Here is a 6,148-nt window from a genome sequence, read left to right on the forward strand (position 1 = left end):
AGCAAATTCTCTCCTTACAAAGAAAATTTACTTGACAGCAAACTAAACACTAGAGTTAGAGAAGGAGAGACACAGGGACAAACACTCCAGTTTAAGAGCTTTACACAATGATCCATGGCTTGAATCCACAAATCCATTACTGTGCTGTCTCTGGCCAGATAACCAAGCTGACTGCATGATGATTTAATTATCTTTGCTGACAAATGTTCAATTACTGAGATGAACATTCTCCGTCTTATCATTTAAAATATTTGAGAAAAGTTAAAAGAATACCACTTACAAGATGGGAATGAGCCATAGAGGTACTCTGTTATGTCAGTAGAATTAGATCCACTATGAATTTAGCAGGGATGTTAATTTCTAAGTGCATATTTGCATAGTGTTTGTTCAATTATCCTTTTTGAACTTTAGGATGTCAAAGTAAACTGTTGTTTAAATACAATTTTGCCCTAGCTTTAGTGAACACAAAGATAATGGCAGAGTAATTTGACAAATAGTTTGGAGTTATAAAGCAATCTAAAACCGTTTTTAAGAAATGGATGAACCAAGTATAATTGATTCTTGACTGTGAGTGGTGTATTGAAAAGAAACCCATAGCAATCAAACACTCTGTCCTTTCCTAAATTAATCTTAATGACAAAGGAAAAATCATAATTTGCTTAGTTAGAAAAACAGTAGAATAGAAATTAGTTCACATAAAATCATTAAGTCATTTTCTTTTTATTTGTACTGATGGAACTTACTCATGACAGTGGTTATTCTTATGGAGTAAGGGTGTGTTTTTACACATCTTGTAAAATCATGGAATGTTCATGTATGTCAGACTTGGTTTTATGAGTGACACTTATTCAATCTTTCAGCTAATTTTATTGAAGAATACCTTTACATAGACCAAAGATGAAAATATCTCTTGCAGAAATATGATTTTTTCTCTTCCTCCTTCTCTACCTCCTTCCTATAAGACATGCTTGTAAAACATGTATGCCTCTGTGATACTGATATATTTAAGAATATTAAAATAATTAGAACATTTATAGAATAATATTACTATTATGTACTAAAATGTTGATCTGAAATAGCTAGCTAGATATTCTTTGTTCTAAACAACACTAAATTTCATGCAATTTGATTTGATATTTTTATAATCTTGATGCTATAGCACAGCGGGTAGGGTGTTTGCTTTGCATGTGGCTGACCCAAGTTTAATTCCTCCGCCCCTCTCAGAGAGCCCGGCAAGCTACCAAGAGTATCCCACCCACACGGCAGAGCCGTGCAAGCTACCTGTGGCATGTCCAATATGCCAAAAACAGTAACAACAAGTCTCACAATGGAGACGTTACTGCTGCCCACTTGAGCAAATCAATGAGCAATGGGATGACAGTGATACAGTGCTACAGAAAAAAGCATGAACAGAGTGCATATATAATACTTGAGGGAACAATGTAAAATTACAAGAACATTCAAGTCAGGAGCTATTTTTGCTGGGACTCACACAATTTTTGACAAATGAGAATGGAATAATCTTCTGCCAACAGGACCTGGACTCTATCCAGTGGTTTGCTAGACCAGCTTATACCAGTTCCTATGAGTTGATTAGACACATCAATTCCTGACTCCACATGCTGTTCTTTTATGATCAAAAATCTGCCTTAGTGGGAGTATTTTCATTAAAGAAATCAGCAAACTCTATAAATAAGAGCTCCTCCCTCCCCTCCTGGTAACATTGTTAACAGCATATCCCTTATTTTTTTTTTCATTTGACTACTGCATACTGGTAAATGGATGGTTTTGGAACACCATATGACCTAAGCCCAACCATGAAGAACGTTGTATCTCACAGCGATTCAATAAAAAATTAAAAACATAATCCTTCTCCTCTTTATACTCAAAACCCTCCTAAGGTTAGTAAATAGTGCCGGAAATCCACGTTTTGACTGTCTGAAAGGACATCTTCAGGAACTATTTCAGGTAGGAAAAATTTATGTTCTTAACTTTCTGCTCATCAGTTACAACCTGGATGATAAATGTATAAAGGACAATGTTTTATATTATTTGCTCAAAAGCAAAAACCTAGGTATACAGAAATAAGGCAAAATAAAAGTATTGTAATGTACTAACGATATAACCTTTTTATCTTCACTACAACCTTATAATTTAAAGTTTTACATGACAATGAAATTGTGTTTTCTTCTATTTTTTAGATACACAGTTACAAAGTTGTTCATGATTAGATTTCAGTCATATAATGTTCCAATATCCATCCCTCCATCCCTTCACAAGTATACATTTCCCACTCTCCACCCTGACTCTGTCAGGAACTCTCTCTTTCTCTCTCTCTCTTTCTCTCTCACTCTCTCTCCCCCTCTCTTCCTCTCTTCCTCCATGCCTCCCTCCTCTCTCTCAATTTCTCTCTCTCTCTCCCTCTCTGTTTGCATTATGGTTTGCAGTACAGACACTGAAAGTTTATCATGTTTATCATGTATTTCTCTTTACGTGTTTTCTTTATTACTCTGAGATATTCAGGCTAAGCATTTCAAAAGTTATTTAAACGTTTAATTAAGCTTGGCTAGTTTTATGATTGTATTAACTATAATACCTAAAATGGAACATCATAAAAATATATCATAAAACAAATATACTTAAGTAGAAAAGCAATACTGGCAAAACCTAAAGTAGCTTACCTATCTCCAGGAGAGGTACCGTGATCACCAGGAAGATGGTTTTCCCAAGGTCAGGCTTATCCATTGCACTCCGGATGTGCTGACCTCTATGATTTTCCCAAATGTGGAAAACTCGACTGCAGAATTTGTGGCAGTGGGGTCTGAGTTTGTGCTTCTCCCTGAGAGTGAGCCTGCGTAACAAAAACCTTTTATTTTAACTGGAGCTAAAAAATCTAATAGTTGTTCACATAAATAACAAATAACTTCACCATATATCAAAAATGCTAATTTTGAAAAATATCTAATATATATTTAAAGAGGTGATGCAAAATTACTATAATCAAATAATTGGAAATATCCAAATCCATCTGTTTGTTTTGGGGCCACACTGGAGTGCTTAGGACATCCTCGTGACTTTGCACACAGAAATAACTCCTGAAGGCTCAGGGGACCATATGTGGTAAACAGGCCCCATGCAAGGCAAATCCATACCTACCTTACTATTACTCCAACCCTCAAATCCATTTTGAAACTATGAATTTTAGAAAACATTATTTTAAATTATATTTTAAAAAATATATATGAAGTTGTGTAGCACTGTATCGCTGTTGTCCCATTGTTCATCGATTTGCTTGAGCAGGCACCAGTAACATCTCTATTGTGAGACTTGTTGTTGCTGTTTTTTGGCATATCGAACACTCCATGGGTAGCTTGTCAGGCTCTGCCATGTGGGTGAGATACTCTCGGTAGCTTGCTGGGCCTCCAAAAGGGACGGGACAGAGGAATCAAAAACGGGTCGGCCTCGTGCAAGACAAACATCCTACCCACTGTGCTATTGCTCCAGTCTGTGAAGTAGGGTAATATACTGTTATAATCTTATCAAAATATTTATAATACTTTCATTTTTTAAGTGCATAATGTGATGAGAGACATAGCCCAAAGGGGTAGAGAGAATACCAAAGTCCCTGAGTTCAGTTCTCACAGTGGTCCTCTGAGCACACTGGGAAGACCAGGATAAAATTAAAAGTTTGACTGCATTTCAGTTTTGTTCACTTTGTCTCATGATAACTCACAGACAGCTATTCCACAGCTATTTTCCATGCCGTTACAGAACACTTTAACGGCTTACCATGAATTTTAAGCCCCTATTTTCTGCACCTCAAATTTCTGTCTGTTGTAAGGAATGATGCTTTTTCTCTGAAAAATTTAAAGGATAAAATTCATATGCGGAACTATCTTTCTACCCTTAGTCTAGAACACAGTTGTTCCCAAGTTATTTCAGCAGAATCATTTGCTTTAAAAGATTGTCTTTGGACGGATCCTTAACTAGCTTGCCAAGAGCACATCTTACTGTACCAGTGGGAAACAATACTTAGAAGAAACTGAAAAGCACCACAGCAATCTGGACATTCATGCAAGGCTGCAGTAATCTTCCCACAGTGCATAATTTTCCTAAGTTGTGTTTCTTTAAAGCATCAATAATACATTCTAGTGTCTGACAACCTGTCGTGACACTGATGAAAGAATGTGAAATCTTTCTTCTCTGTTGTTTTCTGTGGACTCTTGTAGCTAATTTTACTGCTTCAGTAGAGCAGATGCTTCTGTGGGCATATAGTCTTTGTCTTCATGATTACAAAATACGGAAATAAATTGTCATTTTTCACCAAGATTGTCTTTAGGATTCTACTTTTCCTCTAATGGGGTTGTCAAACTGAAACACTAGCTGTGTCAATCTTTTAATAGGAAACATACTCTCAAGTCCTTATTGTTATCCTTTATTACTGGCCTCTTTGCAGGACAATTAAGTCACATTTCTTTTTTTTTTTTTGAAAAATGGCTCAGTTATGAGTAGAGCACATTATCTGTAAGCCGTATTAGAAAGATACAGGGAGACTGTCTTAAGAATACAACAGTGGGGCCGGAGCGATAGCACAGCGGGTAGGGCGTTTGCCTTGCACGCGGCCAACCCGGGTTCGATCCCCGGCATCCCATATGGTTCCCCAAGCACTGCCAGGAGCAATTCCTGAGTGCAAAAGCCAGGAGTAACCCCTGAGCATTGCTGGGTGTGACCCAAAGAGCAAAAAAAAAAAAAAAAAAAAAAAGAAAAGAAAAGAATACAACAGAATGTAACATACAGATCTGAGGTAAATAGTACTCAGAATATACCCACCTATGGGACACCAAGAACACCTAGTAATACAGATTAAGCCTCGAATTTAACAATTAAATCATGAAGACAACCTCCAGAATTTTATGATACATTAACACTGATATTTAGTAGAAAACTCACATGATAGTTCCTAAAATCTCAGCTAGCTATAGATACTATTGATCAGTCTCCCTTTATTCTCATAAAATTATACCTTTTTGCTAAGAAAAACAATTCAAAGTAAACTTAATTCATCAGCACAAAACAGGAATAGTTACTAATATCAACAGAAATAGTCTACATGTTTTACATGTAGCTTATAATACAACTTTGGTATAAATGCATTTACATATAGTACATATACATCTATTTTATTAGATAGATAGATCCTATACAAAAGGAAAAATATAAGGGAAACATAACTGGTTTTACACTTGTCTTCTAACAGTTTGATAAATTTAAACTCTTTTTTCTGTTCTTATCTACAGATAAGAGCTATAAAGTAGCAATTTAACTAACTTTTTATCTTCCACCTCTTCACAGATTCCAAGGAATGACATTTCTCAGAAAGTGATTTCAGCATCCCCGTTTTATCTCCTACATTCTGTCTAAATCAAGACACTAGGAATTTTCTCTTCAGCAGAGTACAAATTGCCCTTCCTTTCAACCTAGGCTACTCATAAAATAAGGACTATTTTTAATGGCAGAATTAATAACACTTAGAATTGACCAATCTTCACACGCATTAATCAATTGTTGTTCTGTAGGAGAATTTCATTATTTGCAAATATTTGCTTCTGTTTTTCTTTTTTGCTTTATTTTTGTTCCATTTCTATTTATAGAAACATTGACATAACGTGGGTAAGATTTTTTTAAACTCTAGCATATGTTGCAAATATTTTCTCCCAGTCTGTCACATCTTTTATCATAAAAGTATACTGATTTTGTCAGACTTCCCTGTACTATGTTGTGGTTAAGTTCCCTAGTGTTTATAATCATTTTACTCTCTTGAGTGGAATAAACATTTTATCAAACTTTCATATCCCAATCTCAACCTGCGCTTCCCCTTGGAGCTTTTCTCAGCATGCCTCATCCCTATCCAATTATTATAGCTATGTTATAGCAATATAATTATAGAGTGGAAGTGGCCAGTTCTCTTACAAAAACTCTTGTCTGATCAAGTACAGTGTTATTTGCTTCCGTTATGGACAACCAAAGTTTTCCATCTTCGAAACCAGCATTTTGTGTGCCTTTTAAAACCATATACAAATATCTCTTTTCTGTATTAAGTACAAGGCCTTTACAGATAGATCACCCAGCTTAATCTGCCCAATTTGAG

General features: G+C 35.7%; 1 non-coding gene across 1 annotated transcript; it reads left to right on the forward strand.

The window, feature by feature from the left end:
- The first annotated feature begins 2,677 nt into the window (after window positions 1–2,677).
- Window positions 2,678–2,842, forward strand: LOC129402643 (U1 spliceosomal RNA). Its single transcript, XR_008628753.1, has one exon. It is a non-coding gene; the product is annotated as a U1 spliceosomal RNA (small nuclear RNA).
- The last annotated feature ends 3,306 nt before the right edge of the window (window positions 2,843–6,148 follow it).

Source organism: Sorex araneus, chromosome 2 (genome assembly GCF_027595985.1).
Source record: "Sorex araneus isolate mSorAra2 chromosome 2, mSorAra2.pri, whole genome shotgun sequence".
In the NCBI taxonomy this organism is placed as follows: domain Eukaryota; kingdom Metazoa; phylum Chordata; class Mammalia; order Eulipotyphla; family Soricidae; genus Sorex; species Sorex araneus.